At 29.8% G+C, this 22169-nt stretch overlaps 1 long non-coding RNA gene across 1 annotated transcript in view; it reads left to right on the plus strand.

Moving 5' to 3' along the window:
- LOC124535038 overlaps positions 1–8920 on the plus strand; it is a 42564-nt gene extending 33644 nt beyond the window's left edge. The window contains exon 3 of the long non-coding RNA XR_006966777.1: positions 8878–8920. This is a non-coding gene — a long non-coding RNA (uncharacterized LOC124535038). The remainder of the gene's footprint in view (positions 1–8877) is intronic.
- Positions 8921–22169: the final 13249 nt, after the last annotated feature.

A 22169-nucleotide genomic window follows, 5' to 3' on the forward strand; every position in this document is an offset into this window, starting at 1 on the left:
CTGCTTTAAATATATGGTAATGGAAATCTGTTCATGTGCGGTAGGTAAAGGCTGTGAGTCATCGTTCGACAAAGAAATGACGTTGGAATGAAAATTTATGTTCGTTACATTTTATATTGTCACGTTACATTTATTCGTTGATATAATAATGAATGTTATTTACGATATCGTGCTCACACAGGCTCCGTTTGGCTCCTGAAAATTGACGAATTCCACTAAGGCAGTGGAATCGACGCTTTATCGTAGCGAAAAGAAAAGACGACGAGATAATAACACATGTAATAACAGAATACGTCGTTCCGAGCAACGTGTCACGCCTAGATATGTTATATTTGACACGCCGGTCGACACGTTCCACAAATATTTTGCTTCAGACTCGGCAAATACACGGTAAATAGTATACTCTAGTGGCGTAGAACAAACGCTAGCGCATTACGAGAAAACAAATTGTGCACGTCGATATGAAATTACGTGTCGTTTGCACCCATCGTCTTTGTTATTCGTTATGTGTCACGTTCACGACTTATGGTTAACTTATAATAAAAAAAATACCGATTTCATATACAGATCACTTGCTAGTTTTAGTAACATATAATAAAATTTTCACTGAAAGATTAAACTCGTTAAACGTTGTATTGTAATGAATGCAAGCAGCTGAACTGAAGGTAAAGTAATTATGAATTACACGTACAAACCATATCCGCGTTGTGGGGCCACCGCTGTTACCGCAGCAATAAATCAATGATTAGTTATAAAAGAAAGCAATTAAGATCACGTTGGAGACAAAGAGATACATAATCACAATAAGAACAAACCACCTTCACTATTTCACCTGTAATTTTGAACTGATGCGCTCATCGAAATGTTACAATTGTCGCAATGCGGAAGGGTTCGGTGGTTTTTTGTTTATGCTCTATATTTTTATGGTCGCACTAAAAGCGCAAACAAAAAGTAAAAACGGACTGCAATACAACAATAAACTCTCAATTTCTTTATAAATTTATGACAATGGACCCGGACAGAAGAACGGGGTGAGGTGTTTTTTGATACGCCGAAAGAAACAATGGTTACGTTACGCAACTTTTGTTAAGATGAATAATATTAGTTTTAGGAGTCAATTTGCGTTGCATGTGCCAGTCGTTTTTATGTAACAGTGCAATACCGAGCAAAAAGTGTGGGTTTCTGAGTAGTTGGAGAAGCAACGCTTCAGCGGTATATATTTTAAACAAAAATAAATTTAAAAGATACACACGAGTACAAGACTTAGAAGTAATTGCATATATTTTCAAAATATCAATGAACATATAATTTTCATATAAATATCGTGCATTTGTTATAAATACTCTAAAAAATAAAAGTGTAACAAGGTTTATTTTTAACATATTCACTCTGTTTTTTTTTTCATTCGTGGTTAAACTGTTTTATGTGCAAGGACGCATCGCTATTGATATTGCCTGCATGTACGGTGCCATGAGAACTAGGTATGTTCAATGTTTTGTGAGAACTCGTGGTTGGACCATTAATGGTTTTCGTGACAACGCATTCTGTTTTAAATAATTTTATTGACGTTCTTTTGTTTATATACAAAAGCAACAATTGATATAAAATTTATTCAATATCACTCACATTTATCACACACAACTACCTAGATTTAATTATGCAATATGTATTTATTTGCATAAACAAATCTAGTTGTGATAACATTTTGAGATATAGGTAAGTCAATTATTATCAGTAATTAAAATTCTACTATAAACGAGGAAAAGGAAAAAGACAACAAAATTTACATTGCATTTAAATGAGTAAAATAAGTTAAAAATAGAATGTGTATTTCAATATAATTAAAATCTAGATAATAACATACATATAAATAAATCAGCAACACAATAAAAAATTAAGAAAAGAAATTTCTAGATTAATTTAATTCATATTCATGATTTACGCTAAAATAAAAACCATTCACAAAAATAAAACTCATTAATTTTATGACGACAGAAATAACTTGAAAACAGCACAAGTAATTCCGACTCGAATTAAACTAGGAAGAAGATTTGTATCGTACCGAGGTAACACTTTAAAATAGTCAATTCTTGCATAATAATTGTTCATTATTATGTTTTTGTGTATTATCTTAATGCTAATCAATGATATTTGCATATTTAATTGCAAGTAATTGATAAGAATAAAATGTTTTTACATATGGTTTTGCTTGCGCGTTCATTTATCGGCGAAATAGTAATTTTACTATTTTCTATAATTCTTCATATAAGGCGTAATCTATTACAAATTATACTGCAATGATCCAGAATATATATCTAAAGAGTTTGATCTGTCAATAATAGAGTTTTGAGAAAATCGCATTATGCAAACGAAAAACTTTAATGTTTTATAACATATACCTAATGAATATAATTAAATAATGGTCAGGTAATATTTTATGCACCGAGAAACAGAGTCCCGTTAAATACACAAATTTATGGAAGATATTTCAACATACGTCTATATGTAGCTATAGCTTTTTAATTTGTTGGGATTATACGAACACACTATAGCAAAAATTTAAACACAACTGTTGGGATGTACGAGTATGTTATTGTGAACTTCCTATTTGTCGCCCGCGGCTTCACTTGCGTTTTCGGGGTTGCTTGTCATATGTTAGGTATAAAAAAACCTAAATTTCATCAAAGAAAAACAGATAGATAGAAAGACAGTCAAAGCAACTTTCGCATTTATAAAGTTAGTATAGATAATCTTATGAATACAAATTAACGCTTGTACTCCATGGTCGTGTTCACGCATCGTTCGTCAAGTTTCGTTGAAATATTGTACAGTTATTTTTTGGCAATTGCTTTTGCAATGGTTTTGAACTATCCTCAAGAACCGTATCAGGTTGTTACCCGTTACAAAAAAGAAAAGTCCCATATAAAGGATAAAAGTTGGATTTAATATTTACGTTTAAGAATTGTTCTTTTCACTTACTGATAGATGATTGCAATATAATTATGAATATGTACTTAAAACGCTATAAACGCGGCGCACGCCACTAACGCTTCTAGTGGACATTATTTAACACTCATGATCAAATTTCAATAATTTCAATAAACTATACTTAGATCGAACTAATTTTACAAAAATCGTTTCTAAAATTTTTACAGTTTGTTGCGTTCAAACAAACAGCCAAACAGAGCCGTTGTTATGTAACATGTATTAATAAAAACCAAAGTTCACGACATTGAAAAACGAAAAATTATACGATAATATATTTATATTTCTTTTATATTTTTTTAAGCTTTGCAATAAAAATTAGGTATAGCCTTTTGTTTGCAAAGTAAATGTCCTATGAAATATCGATGCTTGCGAACATATAAAACCTCAACAACACGCAATATATCTCTGAATAAATATTCAGTAGCTTAAATAAGTTCACCAACCTTTGGCACTCAATCATTATTTTAAGTCTACATTTGTGTCTACAGAGAATAACTGCATTTTGATACATCTGAATAACCATAATCATATACGCTTCACGTCAAGCCCATACAAATGTTTAAATTATTCAATCAAGTTTACTTTTGCTGATCTTATTTGATTTATAATCAACAGTTTTGCGCCAACGACGTACATCCTTTGCATGACCTATGTAGAGTATGGCTTGCAATGATAAAATATTCTACATGCACTTTTTATGCAGTTTTTTTATTAGTCTCTCGTGTCCTGCCTAAATAAGTGGCCCGTGTACATCTTTTTATATGTCTATATAAAAGTTGACTTTTTAAATCAGTACACATCGTCAATATTTAATTAATATGAAAGTTTATACAGTTTTTATATAGGTTAAGGTTTTTTCGTTGTTGGGACACGCTGCTATATGGCTCAGAAGCAAATAAGTTATACAGCGTTCAACAGATAAAAATGACAAGCTATTTAATGTGTTAAAGCAAAACTAGTTAAATTAGCCGTTTTAATTAAAAGGCTAGCCATTTTACTAAACTGCGACTTTTAACCAATCGCGTGAAGGACATCTTCGGTTAATAGAGTATGGTTATTTACATTTACATTATTTGGTTAATAATAATATGATAATAAAACATTCAGCTTTTTTGTCTTGCTAGTCATTCGGGCCGCTGATTTAAAGGCGCCGCTAGTCTATTAATTTAATGGCTAATTAAGCTAGTTTACCTGAGATATGTACGAAGCCAAGACAACGTCTGAAGGGTTTTGTTAGCCGTATATATTGAAAGTATCTAAATAGGCATTGAAACTTTATCAGCGTATTGATCTTCCAGCTAGACAATCAGAAAAGTTTTTTATATATAACAACAATTGTGGTACCTACATTTTCTTATATAACCTTGCCCATAGTTACCGAAGGTTATTACTCGATGTTTTCTTTCTACGTCAAACTAACCAATCTTATTATACAGAACATTATTGGAAAAGTCTAGTTTACTGACAACAAAAGCGATATCAGGATTAAAGGTTGCCGTTGAATATGTAATCTAAATAGGATCTTATTAACGAATCATTTTACATTATCTATTATTTGTAAATCATCCTACTTATAAATGTGGGAATTGGCCATAAAGGATGTATCGTTCAATACCCATTATAGATAAATAAAATAATCACAGACAGTTTATTCTTTATTCATGATAGTCCCTTTTAAATGGGGTGACGAAAGGTTAAATTTTCACCTAGATAGTGATGGGTACCTAGTACATATATCGAAACTTTTCAATAATTATTTTTTAATTTTATCGTGTTCAATTTAAGGAATTTAACTCCTATATTTTTAATACGTTTATATTATTTATTTTGATCTGGATATAAAGATAACACCAATTCATTTAGTGTAATATAATGTAAAAATGTTACAAAGATAATATTATCAGAAATCTCAATGATATTAAATGAATGCAGCACCGAGTACTATGTAAAACTCATTTCCTATTTCACCCGTGAAAATTAATAAGCTTGAGTTATGTATATGTGTTTTCTACCTTATAACTATTAGCCTTATATTATATTAAATATTTCAAGGCGCTATTTCACGATTGTAGTCGACGATGAGTTTCGATTTTATTCTAACAGAAACCAAAAACGTGTGAAAATTATTTCACACGTTTTTGTTCGAGTTTAGAAATAGTATATTATAAGCCTATGAGGTCAGAAAATACACATTATCATGTGTTTTGATACGTATCGCCCGTTTCATTTTCGTGAGTAGGAGTTGCGAATATGTATGTACTTAAATAGTGAACTGTGGCAAGTATTTTAAGGTTGTAGTAGATAGTAGTAGACAAGCTTCGCGTCCTTGATTCGTCCGGTTGTAGTATCAATTTTATTTATTTCACGATCCAATCGTTATCTACCTGGATCTCAAACTGAACCTTCTACGAACCCACTCAGACTCTAATAAAAATTTATTTAATCTAACCGTAAGGAGTTCAGTTAAGTACATATTCAGGTACAAAAGATTTATATAAGTATATACCTACCTAAATATACAGGTACTGATATGTATGTATATGATGAAGACGTATTCTAATAATCTAAAAGTAAGTTCCTAATTACCCTATTATATATATTTTACTAGGCTATATATAATGTTTATGTTTCATATATATTTTTTTGTTTTTCATGTTATGTAACGTCAAAAAATTTTGGTTCGATTCTTTTGAAATAAAAATGACATTAGTGCCTATAATAAATGAATTGCAGCTGTACATTTTGGACGTTTTAGTTTAAAACAACGACCTCTTTTATTAATATACTTTTTTTACGTAATAAATCCATGTGACAAAGAAGTTCATAGTTGTTGTAGCCGTAACGAGGAACTGGCTGCTCGCCAAGCGTCGGTCCATCGAAATTTTAATATAGAAACATGGCGGTATTAACGTTACTTCTTACTCTATTTTCGATGCTTAGAGCGCCTTTGTTTTCAACTGAATTCAACAAGCAAGTCTTTCAAAAAGAAAGTAACCCCGTTTACGGCTCATACTGATATAATAATCGTAAAATACTGTTTAATAATGTTTTACGCTGTGTTACGAAGCTAGTTTGAACTAACAATGTTTTCATTTGCGTTAAAGCTACCATTATTTTTTTGTATGAACAAATATTTATGATATGTACCAATGGAATTTATATTTTGTATAGGTTATAATCGTACATACATTTAGATCATCAATATTTTTATAACATTTATGTATGTTATATTGTATGTATGTGTATATTAACAATAATTTAATAAAACAGTAAAACGTGTGTGTGTGTTAGGTACCTACACCTACACTTATGCATGCAACCTACTTATTATCCAAAAGTAAAAAGCTGTTTTGCGAATTGTATAAAATATTCCTTTTTTAAATTTTCTACAAAATTTAAATATAAGAGTTCACAATTTAAACCGAGAGAGACGATAAAATCTCAGGGACTTTCCTCTTCGATTTAGATCATTAGTTCACCCTTTGTATCGCGCTTTCAATCCCAGAGGCGCTCGTTGGCGAAATGGTTCCTATTTACTTTGGCTCAGCTCGAGCATACAAATTGTTCGTTCCTGACGAGAGACGAGGTGCATTTCCTGCATCCTGCCTTTTACAGTAGCGTCGGCAGAAGAGTTACTTAAATCATTCCTAAAATATACTATAAAATTTTCCTTTACCTATATTGTTATGTATGTATATTATGTTCTTACCAACTGTTTAGGTTATATATTTTTATCGATACGTATCACAAATTGATGCAATTTTATTAGGAACATATAAGTTTAAATTAAGAGCTCACATTTATACATATTTTAGTACCTATTAGAAATATTTAGTTCAAAAAGCACTATTCTACAAAAAATACTCTTTGGGTAACTCTTTTGATATGTATTAAGACGAATATATATTTTTACAACAAATTGCTAACAAACAATAGATAAACTATAAATAGGTAAAATTACTTATAAATTGATTATAATGCTATTGAGCAAACTCTATCTTACATCAAATGGTTATTAAAAGTTATTTTCTTTAGTTAATTAATAATACGACGACAAGATCTCGTTTTAAAATCAAATATTTATTTAATCACATTAATAAATACTCCTTTAAGGAAGCCTTATTCCAAGAAAAAACTTAACCCCAATCATAAGATCATACGTTTCGAACGTATATGCTATTTGTACTTTATTAGCTATCGTTACAGGAGCACTCAGTGCTTGCAATCTTGGCACCCCATCTTGTAAGATAAAAACACGTATCGACTCAGCTAAAAATTTTCGACGCAAACAAGAGACCAAAATGAATGTGTAATTTTATAGAGGCGCCGTCCGACACGAAACACATCATGATCCTCCTTCACATAATATTGCTGATTTTATTAATACATTCAAACAGTTTTCGGAAGATACGTAATGCAGAAACGGTGTTAATATTGGATTTTATGCATTGAACCTCCGATCGGTTGATTAAGAATTAAATACCTTCGAATTCCTTGTTGTATCGGGTTTTTGGAAAAAAATATGGTTATGTCGGCAGTTATTTATGCGAGGTAATGAGGGTTGGCTCGGATTTCATTTAACTTCTTGCGAGAGTAGCCATTAAATGGGAACATTGTGTTACAAAGGATTACCCCAAAACTTTATATACCTACCTCTGTTGGTATCAAATGATAGTTTACAAATGACTTAACTTCTAATTGTATATACCTAATAAGGCATGTAATTTGACTTAAAAGATTTTCCATTTCGTTATAATAAAATATAAATTTTGTTAGATCTTTGCAAATTACAGAGAAAAATATGCACTTTGCAATTTTTCTATCAAAAGATCCGTGCCCCTTTGAAATATACATCTGAGCCCCGAGCGAAAACATAAGATAATAACAAAAATATTTACCTACCGGAGCTCGAAAGAAATAAAAAGATGTCCCTTAATGCGGGCCCAGATGTATTGGACCTATTATTTGTTCCCGGAACGTTACCTTAGTAAGGAAATATGGATGCAAATACTACTTTCTCGGGGAAGAACCATTTCGCTGGTACGATTTGCTCTGCCTTTATCCAATATGTAAATACCTGAGGGAGCGATATGTAAAATATAGATAAGTAAATTCTACTTCGAGGTAAAGGTTATCTAAAACTCACATTTGTGAGATATACTAAGAGTGTATGATCATTTGAAAGGAAACTTTTAAAGCATTCCTTACATTTTCATACAAAACGAAATCTGTTTAGAGGTAAGCATTATGACAGACGAATTAGAAATGAAAAGTTACGGCGTATCAAATGAGACATGAGTCAGTCCACGGCGTACGTTACGGCCTCATATTAAACACGTCACAGATTACGCCACGATCGTAAAATTCGTCCGTCCATTGAGCAAAACAATAAAACGCGATTTGGATCAAACGGTGTCACTAGCCTGACAAGTTCAAGTGTGCTATTAAGTTGCACAACAGGCAATAAACACTTGAAATAAAAACGTAAATATTCACTTGTCGTAAAGGCGGTATCATTTATAATAATAGCGTGTGCACGCAGTTTTATACGACGGTTATTTTTATAGGCATCGGTTGGGTCGTAAAAACAGTAGACTAGAGGCAGACGGGTTTTACGGTGTGAAGCGCTGGTGACGGATCGGCCCAGGTGATGAGGCGCGGTTACGACTTCGGATTGAAACATACTGCACCGCACAATACAAGGACAGCGGGGCGTGCGCTTACGTACCTACATGTGACCTAACGCTGCATGTTCAAACACGTCACGAACGCATTCTGGACACACACGAGGCTTCGTTTCTTTTTAAATCTTTATTTTAGTACGTTCCTATTTTGATTCATACTTTATACTATGTAGTTTATTCTAATATTTAAATTTTTTTGTTACAGATTCAAGGACTATGGTTGACAACGCGTTTGCATAAGGTAAGATATTTTTTTTAAATTAAATTTAAAAAAAGAACATTCGCTATTACCTACTATTATAATTGATCAGCTACTTAGAAGTCAATTATTGTAAACGTGCTTTGATTATTGTATACAATGTTAATTATAATCAAATCTCATTAGTTAAGCGAGAAAAAACATATCATTTTTATTGATCTGTTTTTATTACCATTTTAACCTCATTGTTAAGAAATAAATCTTCATTAAATATAACGGACCTTCTGATATGATAAATTATTAGCAATGTATTCATACATTCAATAAAATTAATGTATCCATTAAAAATACCAACGTATACCTAACGATATAGCAATAATATTTCAATCAAACAAAATTGTAATTGTTAAACGGAACTGATCGAAGATATCAATAAAAAAAATATTTAAATGGTGTTTGATTGAACGATAGTAATAACAATTATGAAACTATACTTACATTGTAATAATCGTAAAACGTAATTGCTATATTCGGTCAAAACAGCGTCGCGTGACCGCAGACAGTAAGTTTGGTTAGTAATAGGAGGTGATATAAACGTTGTTTGCGATTACAAATTGATGCATTCACAGCACATCCGGTTTCAATTATTTCTAGATTAAATTTAGTCACAAATTGTATCTCGGTTTAATAGCTTTGCATGTAAATATTATTCTTATCTAAATTCGTTCTAACATGTTGATCTTTATATTAATATTAATATCAGTAGGTAACTACCGTACTGATATTTTTTTAATATGAATTTTACAACATAAACGATTTTGATAGGAAAGTGTGAATAGTACAAACATTATTTGAAATATATAGATGTTTTAAATAATTTTAATAAATGTATTATAATTATAGGTACTCTAGTAGAGTTCTAATCGTATAGTTGTTTTATTGAAGCTATGAGGTACAATGTAGAGATAGAGATAGATAAGTTCTTAATATACGAATAGTAGGTATTGTCATAATTATTTTTTCACTTCAATAAACCATCAAAAATAAGTAGAGCTCCAATCCATTTAGCGCCATCTTGCCTTTGTCAATGTGAACAGATGTCAGCGAAAATATAATAAGGGTCAGTAGCCGCAGGCGAGCGTCTTCCGACCCTGCAGATAATGAGCTCGCCAAACCACGCATTTCCTTTTCAATTTAAATTATTGCACTAATATTACAGCAAATTCGTTCTCGAAATCAAATACCTAAACGTAAATAATACGATACATACATTTAATGATCAATTTTAGTAGTTATAAGACAACTATAATTTACCTATAAGTATCATTCGTATTATAATTCAATACATAGGTAACTCTACATTATAAGCTTACTATAAAGCACTGCTATAAATCTGGCTGATATACTAGCCAATAAACTTATTTAAATAGAAATTACATTCAAATAGAGCATAACATTTAAGAGCTCTAAAACCCATATGGCGTGATCTTTAGGTAAGTATCTAATACCTAAAAAATTACCAAAATACCTACAATATGTACAATAAATTGTATTCTCAATCTTTTCAACTATTAATCCATTTTGAATATTTGTATTTATAAACAAAAGTTATTGCTCTTTTGGACAATGTACTTACTCAGGTAACTATAATTCTGTCTGCATTCTAGCAATTTTCATAAATATGTTCACAACCTACATACTTATCTATTTAATTTACAACATATATTTAATGGTTTGTTTGGACGGGCAGACCATAAGTTATTGCTTCTGAATTATAAATCGAATTTTGTATTTAATATTGATATAATATAGGTACCTACTTAGGTAATATAAGTAGGTATACTTCGATGTATTTTTTAATTTAATTTAAATACACCTTTTTTACATTTAATTGTCAGGTTGTTTCGATAATATATGTTATTACTTATCGAAGACATAAGTTTTAATTTAAATCGTTTTGATAATAAAAATTAAAAAAAACGAAACAGTTTTTCAATACTTATATATTTTAAATTTATTATATGTTTATATCATTAGTTGGTAAAACTAATTTTATGTCGATTACAACATCGCAGGTGAAACAAAAATCAAAAAATATATGTAGGTATATTATGTACCTACTATAAATAGGCTAGATAATAAAATCGTATATACGTATACATTATTTATTCTATAATTAATGAATTAATTTACAAATATATACAGGTAGGTATGACAAAATAATCGGTTCGTAAAAGTAGATAGGTATTTTAAAATCGCATTTAAAATCGAACGGCTTTTGACGAGTTTTAATGTCCAAGAGATTCGAGTGACAGTGAGTTTTATGACAGCCCCGCACGAGTCGCTCGTAAAGCACTGGTCACCTGTTTTATGGTTATATTGAGGTAGGATGGCGTTAATAGATGTTTAAAAACACATACCATTAATTAGGCCACACTTTTGTAGAGTGCTACTCTATATTTAGTAGAGCTCGATGACATACGTAGATACAATTTTGTAGAGTTTTACGTATTTGCCTAAAGTATTTTTATTCAAATGCCTACGGCTCATACAGTATTATTTTTGTCGTAGACAGTAACAAATCAGAAAAAATGTAATTTAAGACTTTATTAATATGTATTTTTCTAACGCTGAATGATATTGCCAATCCCCAGTAATGTAGACGATGAATAAGCCTACTTAAGCCAGATATTTGGCACGTATTTCACTAGAAATATTGGAGAGAAAACAAAACTCAGCAGAATTCTTAAAATACACGAAGCTCGAACCTATGACGCCATGTTCCATAACTCAAATGAGTGCATACGTCAGGAATATAAAGGAGGATCTTAAGCTATGCTCCGCCTAAAATAGCATGGCCGACAATTCTCGAACAGTTTCCCTGTTTCTATTGGTACGTTCTGCAAGTATCGGCTAGCATATCTTTTTTTCACCAATCAGCGAGAAGATGATATTCAAAACCTCATTCGATAGATAAGTTGTGATATATGTCTTACTCTTTCTATACACAAGTGAGTAAAGAATACGGCGATAATGTCAAAAGGGAGAGATGGTTTGAGTTACTGCTACAGAGTATTGCGGATAGATGGCGCTGGTTATATCGTAGTTCCTTCACTTCACAGTAGATGGCGATAAGATATATATAATAATAACATGATATTTTTTATAAATAACTACGAAATCTTTAATATAGAAATCTTGATTTTTAAATCATAGTATACGTGCTAACTTGTAATTAGTTACTACATACTATATTATAACGGGTAAGTTATAATACTTGATTATTTTTATCTAACTAATGAAAACCATTTTACTTACTTTAACAAATTGCGAAATAATTATCTATGTATCATAAGAATATATAGGCCATTTTGTATATACCTACCTACTTTAATTAAGAAGGTGGTAAGTAAATCATGAAGGTTTCAGGGACTAACATAATTAATTATACATTAATTAGTCACTGATAGGTTGGTTTTGCAATAAGAAATAAGCAGGTAAGTATCTAGATATCACTACAAAAACAGGTGTTCATCTAATCACGGGATTTGAGATGTTATTTCATTGTGTCTGTATCTGCACAAGCTTAGGTACACCCTGTACAAACTTAAATACACAAATAAATAGTTTGTCTTGATTTCTGAGTGGGTTTACTCCAGATAGCAATATTCTAAAAGTTTAGGTATTATTTAGACGAGTAAGAAAGTAGACAGATGGATAGACGTACCTACTAAAAGCAAATTAAACTTTAATCTATAAGAAAAAAATATCTAATTGGAAATATGATCAAATTAGAGTAGGTAGAGTAGTACCTATTAAGTAAGTAGGTATCGTCGGAGATCCAATAGAACTTAAATATGTACCAACATACTTCGTTTTAGTAATTTTATAAAAACAGGTACATTTGAGACTTTAGTAAAGAATGATTTTAAAAACACTTTTTAATTTTGCTAGAAAAATACAGTTTTTAAACCTGAAGCGTTACGTGCTAAAGAATGAGGAGATTGTAATACCTAGGTGTTTCGACCTAGGCTTTGTAGGTACCTACTAAGTAGTAATAGAATACACAGATTTTTCAATTTGCATAAATTCGCTCATCTCAAATACTTAGGTACATACCTACTTACCTTCATAAAATTTTAAAAATATTATCTAGGTACCTATGCAATTATTTTAATTTTAATTGGATTTTGTCCTGGACTTTCAAATAAAATTAATACTTCATTACAATTACACTATATCTGACTGTCTACATAGATTGTTAATCATACCAGTAAAGAATGGGTTACACCTATATTTGTATTTATTATTTATTTTATTCTTTATTGTAAGTACGACAAATAGAAATTAAAATAAATACAACATAGATTTGGCCTAATAAAACAGTATAAAGTATACCTGAACTTTATGAGTGTATTTTACATTCTCAATACTTAACAGTTTAGACTTTTAGTTTCTACTAGTTATGAATTTAAAGCTTATAAGTTTTACTTTCAAGTAACAGCATAAGTCACAATTATTTGCATAGCAATATAATACTTTTTGGGTTTTGAAATAGGATCTGTTTTGGATTGCAACTATCAACGCTCTATTTGTATCCAGAGGTAGCGTCGAACTACGCAATGATCATAAAATGCACGATTTAAATTCAATTTCAGTGACTATGAAACTTTGTAATTTTTAAAAAGTCAAATCTGTTATGATAAAAATTATATACCAATTATAATCGAATGTATGGATCGGTATAGTAGATTTGTTTAATGCCTACTTAATATTACATAGTGTTAGTTCTTTTTAAGTAAAACTTTCATTGTAATGTAATGTATACGTACCTACCACAGTTTTAGTTTACACGATTAATCTTATTGAAAGTAAACGAACACTCTTTATTGAATAAGTTTATGCGTAGATATTTGTATTGTGTGAATATTTAAATAACTTCCTCGCTAGGATTTCCCGTCGGATTTCCGGAAACACGCACGCCTTGTACGAATGTACTTCCACGTAACATGCAAATCATCTAATACCTAAGTGTACATAACTTATTATGACAGGACAATGAACCCACGCACTCCGACGGAACATGCTGTATTCTTTTATCGGTAATAGGTATGAGATAATAATGCCTATTGGTAAAAAAATGCGTTAAAATAATGTAAAATGATGTAGGTAGACAGGTTGTAAACATATTATAATAGTGGGAAGACTATTAAATAAGACACAGTTTACTTATATCAAAAGCTTTATTATTAATAACACAATACCTATTTTTTTACATTTGGTAGGTAAGCAGTTTCGTAGGTAGGTACGTTATACAAACGCAGGCGTAAAATATACCTAGATAATAGTAAATTCTTTCTGTAGACATTTATTACATAAGTACCTTCCTACATATTACAAAAAGTTATTTCATATGTACAAGAAATAAACATATAAATAAAATTAAAACAGTTTATATAAAAAGCAACAACAACTTACTTAAGAATTTTATTCTTCTAAAAATTATAATGGCGAAAATGATATACCTTTAATTATTTAATAATGAAATACCTAATTTAGAATTGGAAAAATCCCAATAAGTACCTAACTACTAGAATTGAATAATCAATAACACATTCATCTCTCTTAGTTCTTATTACATACCTACCTAAGTAGGTAAGTATAGTTGGTAGGTATTATAGGTACCTACCTAAGTATTAATGAAATAACACAAATATGAATTAATGAATCCTATGTAAGTGTATAAATAATTATTTCATGGTATATATGCACGTATATGTTTGTCATTACTTACACATGGTAGGTAGGATAATAAAATATATAATTGTGTTCTTAATAATATAAGTAAATTATATTTTTATTGAATAAATAATTCTCTTATATATTTTTTTAAATGCGCCTACATCGACATGCATATAATCTTACTAGTAATTTAAGCAATAATGGACATAATTACCTTTATTTAGGTGTTTCTTATTGAACATTATTCAACATATATTTAAATTTATTAAAATTAATTCTTTAAAAAAAAAAAATCAAACGTAGCATGCGACTTTAATTAACAATATATAGGTAAAATGTTTAATAAATCTATTTATATTACCTACTTAGTTGTATTTCTTATTAAATATAATTTATAACGGGAAATAAAATCTGGAGATAAAAGCGTTACTTAATGGCATATAAATTACCTACACGCATTATATTTTTAAATGAGAATAAATTACAATTTTGAATTTTCTTATATCTAGGTATTGGGGTAAAACATAAGAATCTAGTCTATTTGACATTTGTAATTTTTTTTTCTACATATTTATTATATATATTTATAATATATATATTTCTTTATTCTAGTAAGGCTCACATTTGTTCCTTAAATATGATCTAAATTACCATCCATATCAACCTAATGTATGAAAAAGACCACACATCAATAAAATATTTATTTTTAACTGTTTAGCTTACAATTATCTTAATTAAAAGAATAAGTACATACCTAAAACAATAATATTATGTTATACAGAATATGTTCATTACATCAACGATTATGAAAATCCTTATTAAGATTTAACTTAACTAATATTACAACTGTTGTATTACCTAAATGTAAAATTATTAATATAGTACTATCATAAAATTAAAAATAATAATTGCATTTATACCTAAACAATATATTTTTCAATCCATAAAATAGTATTTATTCGTTTTTCTTTTATCCGAGGGCCGATACAAAACTCCCCAACTCACCCTGTAATGAGTTTTATAGTGAAGTAAATTGCTTTTTTTTTTTACAAAACGATATCAAGCAGATGTTATGTTTATAAGGTTCATTAGTCATCTACGAAAGTGTCTTATGAAGTTAATTTAAGAAATAAGTCACTTGAAATTAATGTCATTTAATTTAAACATATACCTAAATGATATCTAAGCTTTCTAGAGTTACAAGGGGCAAACGCCTAACAATATGATTCCCAATTTTTTTAACTTTACCAATGTTAAGATGTTCGTTTGCATTCCTATTTGACAACAATAATAAAATCATGACTATACAATAATTATAAACATAGTTACATCATCAGTGGATACATATATATCAAGGTAGGTACTGTCTCCACACATCCAAACTACAAACAATGTACTTACATAACAGAACATGTTCAAAGTAAATATTTTATACATTTATTACGATTATTTATCACTTTGTTTTACAAATAATTGAAATTGTTTGTAAATTAATTTAAAAATTATTGATCGTTAAATAACAAAGTGCCATCTAAAGACGAATAAAGCCTATTTAACCTTTAAGGTAATTTATAATAACTTCAAGGTGATAAGTATGAAATAGTCGGTTATAAAAAATACTTTATATTTCGAGTCAAATGTATTAACTAACTGTTTTTTATATCCTTTATGTTAAAATAAAGGTAAAAAAATAGAACTGACATATGACATGTCCATCATTGGACATATCATATTATGTACTTACTTTTATTAAAATACTTAGGTACCATTTAAATAACTAATTAGTTTCATATTACTGTGAAAGTTTCATCTAACTGTAATACTTTACGTTGGATTAATCTTTTTATTCGTATAAATCGTAACACTTGTTAATAAATTAAAACGAAAAATATCATTAATTAAGATAGTTCTCTCCGAAATAACATTTAAATTATCTTATGAAAAATATATTCAAATTTTACCTTTATACCTACTCTACCATATAAATAGGTACGTTCGATACCTGCCAATATTCATAAAGTAACATTCACAGTAATAAAAAAAAAACATTATTAATCAAAAAGTTTTTAAGCTAAAATTATACAAATATCAAAATTATAACTATATATATACTAGTTACATATCTAAAAGCATTTTTTTATGTTATATGAAAAAATAGTTACCGAGACGAGTTATTATAACATGATAATATTAAAGTTTATTTACGATATGACAAATTTATGTCTATTTAATATTAATATTAGCGGGACAGGTGCTTAATGAGCGTGAAAAGCCGCGACTCGTGTTAAATATATCTCACATTGAACGTATAAATGAAACTTCATAATATATAGGTCCTATTTGACCAACATCCCGTTCTTCAAACGATATAACGATCATAATTAAGGATTAGAGACGAATTTATCTTAAGTTATTGCGTTAGAAATAACTTTAAAACTTTATTGAACTGTTTTATATGTATATTTACATATTATATGATGTTTTTCCATAATCCCTTAGTTTAAATAAAGAACCCGGTGCTTCTTGTCTTTAAAAATAATGGAAATAAATTGTAAGTAAATCATTTATGTTATGTTTTCCAAGATAAAAGCAACTTATTAATGTTATTATTAGCAATATTTGGGTATCTTATCAAAAGTTGTGTTTCAACGGTATTCGAATCCACGCTCTTAACAATCGTATCTATACATACCTACTTACATATAATTTTGTGTGATATATTCATCTAGGTACAGTTACAGGTACTCAAACCCTTTAACGTATAATAAATACATTTGATAAGTATGATTTAAATGGCTTAATCGTTGTAATATCTAAGTAGGTCTCATCTAGGTAGGTAGCCAGTGTAACTACAGGCACAAGGGACATAACATATTAGTTCCCAAGGTTGGTGGCACATTGACGATGTAAGGAATAGTCAATATTTCTTAAAGCGTCATTGTCTATGCGTGATGGCGACCACTTACCATCAGGAGGCTCATATGCTCGTCCGCCAACCTATACCATAAAAAAATCTATTGGTAATTGTTGCCTATTAACTTGTAACATATTCGTGTATATAACTATAGAAGTTTCAAAGTTAAAATTATATTTAATCGTAAAAAATACACAATACTTTATATTTAGGAAAACATAACGATAAATCAGCACAATCGATTATAATTCTTTTAAAAACATATATTATTATAAAATGAATTCAAAGACAGATAAAGAATTTTGTATGCAGGTATTGGTGCGTGGCATGTATGTATGTAGTATATTATATGAGTCGGTTGGAGCCCTGAAGTGCAGTTTGGGAATACCGCACCGACTGATACGCCGTAAAGAACAGAGCGCGGTACACCGGCCCTGACAGGGGAGGGACGCGTTTGAAGATTTGTTTTTTTTTTTCATACGAATTTTAAATGTTAATATATAATTTAATTGGGAACGTTACCTTATCATTTAGATATCGCATACGTTAATTAATGTCAATATTAATACAATATAATTAAGCAATACTAAGTACTAAGTAGTTGTTACTAAAATAAAACTAATTAAATCAATATCAAATTGGATTTAGCTTGAATTCTGACTTTTTATATGGGCGAGTAAATGAAGATTTAAAAAATAATATTGATGCTCATGATGGGAAGATATGTTTGCGGCTACCTTCCTACCTACTTAATCAAATATTATTTATAATCTATTTACATAGGCATATAACATATGAAATATATCTAGGTATATTAAGGATATACCTATATCAGATAACCCATTTCTTATACTTAGGTATTACGGCTAAGTGCTGTTGCTATATTGTACGAAAATAATTTGTTCTTAACGCTACTTTTGCTTTTGGTTTGGTTTCCCGCAACATACTCGTACATATTTTTGAAGCGGATTTTTTATGATTATCTTAACACATATAAAAATCATATTTACATACGGCTCTTATGGCATTATTTACACAGATAAAAAAACTACGCAGTTTTTAACTAACATTTAGCTACCTATTATAGGTATATTGTTACTTTTGCTGAATTTTAATATTGCAATATACATAAACATTATATTATGTAGTAAATATATAAGCAGTTATTATTTAAAATTACATCAGGCAAAAAATAGTTCATTAACTTATCGATATATTCTACTAAAATAATCACTAAAGTATCTTTGGCGTTGTGGAGATATCTTCGGACTGGTCTCGGTCTCGTCCCACCGGCTGCGTGTAGCGACGTCAATAAAATATGTAGGCATCCTCGACGTGCGGCCCGAGCTCTCTCCCGCCTTTTCTATAACAAGAAAGAATTTTTCTATGCATTTATTTCTTGTATCGGTGAGAATATTTAATACCCTTTCTACCTTTTTCGTGTAACCGTATCGAGACATATTTGATCTTGAAAATGTATTGAAAACATTTCTGACTTGGATATATTTATTAACAAAAAGCACATTTAAATTGCCTTAAAATAAGCTGACTTGATCGGCATTGAAGAGAAGTGAATTTAAATAATAAGTTGGATTTAAAGCATGAGTTCTAAATTCAAAATTGTTATTTGAGAGGATCTAGTCGATAAACGAGGTTTGAGTTATCTAGAATTTATTAGAACTGGAAACAATAATTCCAAACACCCAATAAACAATATGTAAATCAAATTTAAGTGATATTTATGTACTGATCGCAAATAAAGCAATTCCCTAACCTACTAAATATTATTTAATGAGACATAGACTCAATTGCTGAGGACATTGATTATTTAGCTGGTAATTTGTATCGTCTCGTATATGTTTTGAGTGGTGACGTCGACGCTCTCGATTACACTTACATAAAACGACAAGTTTCAATTGATTTAGGACTATGTACCCAGTGGCGCATAGATTATTGTACTTGATACTAGAAGCTGTACGGTTCACAAAATGTGGTTCGAAAATTTTCGAAGGCGCCATAATGGTACAGAATAAGCATACCAACTTGCGAAACATATGTATACACAATATAACATTCTAGTAGGAATGACAATTACATTAAAATGTTTCTGATACATCTAGGTTTATTCATTTTATGTAGGCATTTATAGATATGTAGGTTACATCGATTACAAATTTTATTTCAAAACTATTTACATATATATCATACATTATATGTAATACCGATAAATTAGAATTATGTATTAATTATCTCTTTATTTAATTGAAAATTAAAAACTATGAATAAAGTAAAACGTTATGAGCAATCGACACAGTGGGCGGTCTATTAAAAAAAACATCCGTATATTTGATTCTATAAGTTTTTTTTTTTCTTTATAAATACTAAAATCGCCTTGCCAATTTTATCGTAAATTCCGAATGCGTATTTAAGCGATTTCCAGTTGAAAATATTTTTTTTATTTAAACCGGATACACAACAACCAAACATTTATAATTCTAGTTAATTTAGCACGAGTTAGATTCAGTGAATTCTACGAATATCATAAGCTATTCCACGATCCATTCGCAACATCCACGCGTTCTACAATCAAATAATAAGTCGTGGTTAATACGAAACATAATTAATTTCCACCAACATTGTACCGTGTTGCTTGTGACACTAAAACGATGCTGTCTCATTAAGCGAGAGCGAGGGCTTGTTGTGGTAAGTTACTGTCGGGTGTAGCCGTAAAATACGCCACTTGATGGCGCACAAACATGGGCCGGTAGTAAGTAACCATTGGCTAAGGTTAAAAACGATTTCGCGTATTCTTTCGTCCGTACCTACTGTTACCCTAATGAGCAATACACGAGAATTATGGATGATAAATAATTTGAGACGTTCAATTTCTTAATTCGTACAATTTTGAACCGATATAAAAAGGCTTTGCACGTCGTTTCTTGCTTCACTAATTCTCTTGTATCGACCGATGTTATTTAATGTTGCGTTTTAATCTTTTGATGAATTTTCATTCGTTTCCGTTTGTGAATTCTGTGGTAACAATAATTCATCTTTAAAAGTATTAAATGTTCGATGACTATTAAAAAGATTTTTTATTTAATACTTATTTAGAATAATATTTATAGTACCTAATAGTAAGTCATATTAATATTCGACTGTATATGGATTTGATTTATCGATAAATTATGTCCTTAATAAACGAAAGCCTTCTTAAATTAATTTATGATTATATGCTGTATTAAATAAAATTTTGCTTTGAGTAAATAGGTGTAAATAAGTGAATGAGTTATGGATTATACCTACTAAAATCATATAAAATATAGAAATAGCCTTAAGACAAGCAGTTAATATATGTGCTATGTTAATGCTATCCGTGTATTTACGAAAATTATACTAAAACACAGTAAATGTCCCATCGATGGGCAATTTTATGCCCATATATATATGGTTATGCAATGAAGAATATTAAAACTCATTTGGGTTTGCTGGGTTTTGAACCGTCATCTTAAGCTCAGACTTTTGTTCCAGCCACTGAACCATCGGAACTCGCAAGTAAAAAATCTATTAATTGAATTCAGTATCAATAAGGACTCCTATATTTCAAATATAATTAAGATAAGGTTTCGAATTCAGAGTTCTCAAAAGCTATTTACTAATGGACTTTACTTGGCTCTACATTTTTTTCAATTCTTTTCTTATCCGTTGTTTACAACATTTAGTTCGTATTTCCTACGTTACTGTTAACAAAATGAATTAAATTTCAATATTACGAGCATAAGCTAATTTATTTAAAAGTCGAATAGTAAAATTAATTGAATTAATTGAATACGAACTGAATACAAATAAACCAATAAAACCTATCCGATGCAAGTAATAATATTTTAAGTATAGGAATGATGCTGTAATATATGAATCCTGTACCTATATGTACGTACCTAAGTTAATAAGGTGTCAGGCGCAATCTTACGTACCTACAAGCCTCATGTGAGTTCGGCTCAGTTCAAAACAGGTCCGATAATATCCACAAGCACTTAGATACTAATTTTATGAGACATCTGAAAGTAACTGCCTTTCGGCCTTCTACTGCAAAACGTATACCTACCGTGCCTACTTATTTCGACTAAATATAAACGACCTTCCACGCTTACTGTTTTATCTTCGGTTTAGATACGCACAGACATTCGATTGAGGTATTAATACGGTTTAATAATCATTTACGCACTTACATCGAACTTTTACATTTATTTTGATTTAAAATAGAGATGTAGCCAAAAACGATCTCTTAAGCTGTAACATTCGAAGTTTACGATACCCACATGTAAACATTGAGGTTATTAAAATTTTCGTAAGATGTTTCATGTTTTAATAATGAGAATAAAAAACATTGCAGGGTCAATATAATGTCCGAAGATTAAAAGAGATTTTATAAATAACGACCGATATTGCAATGACTTCTTGATCATTGCAGTCGTTTCGTAAAAGTGATTATAAGTGACCTTTAACACGAAACAAAAGTGAAAATACCGTTAATGATTTAATGTTTATGAGACTGTATATGTTTGGATTAATTACCTACTATATGCCTGTGACTTGATACTTGTAGTCAGGTGCGTTCGTCTTATTTTAAATTTTTTTTTTTATA

The sequence above is a fragment of the Vanessa cardui genome, chromosome 14, assembly GCF_905220365.1.
Source record: "Vanessa cardui chromosome 14, ilVanCard2.1, whole genome shotgun sequence".
In the NCBI taxonomy this organism is placed as follows: Eukaryota; Metazoa; Arthropoda; class Insecta; order Lepidoptera; family Nymphalidae; genus Vanessa; species Vanessa cardui.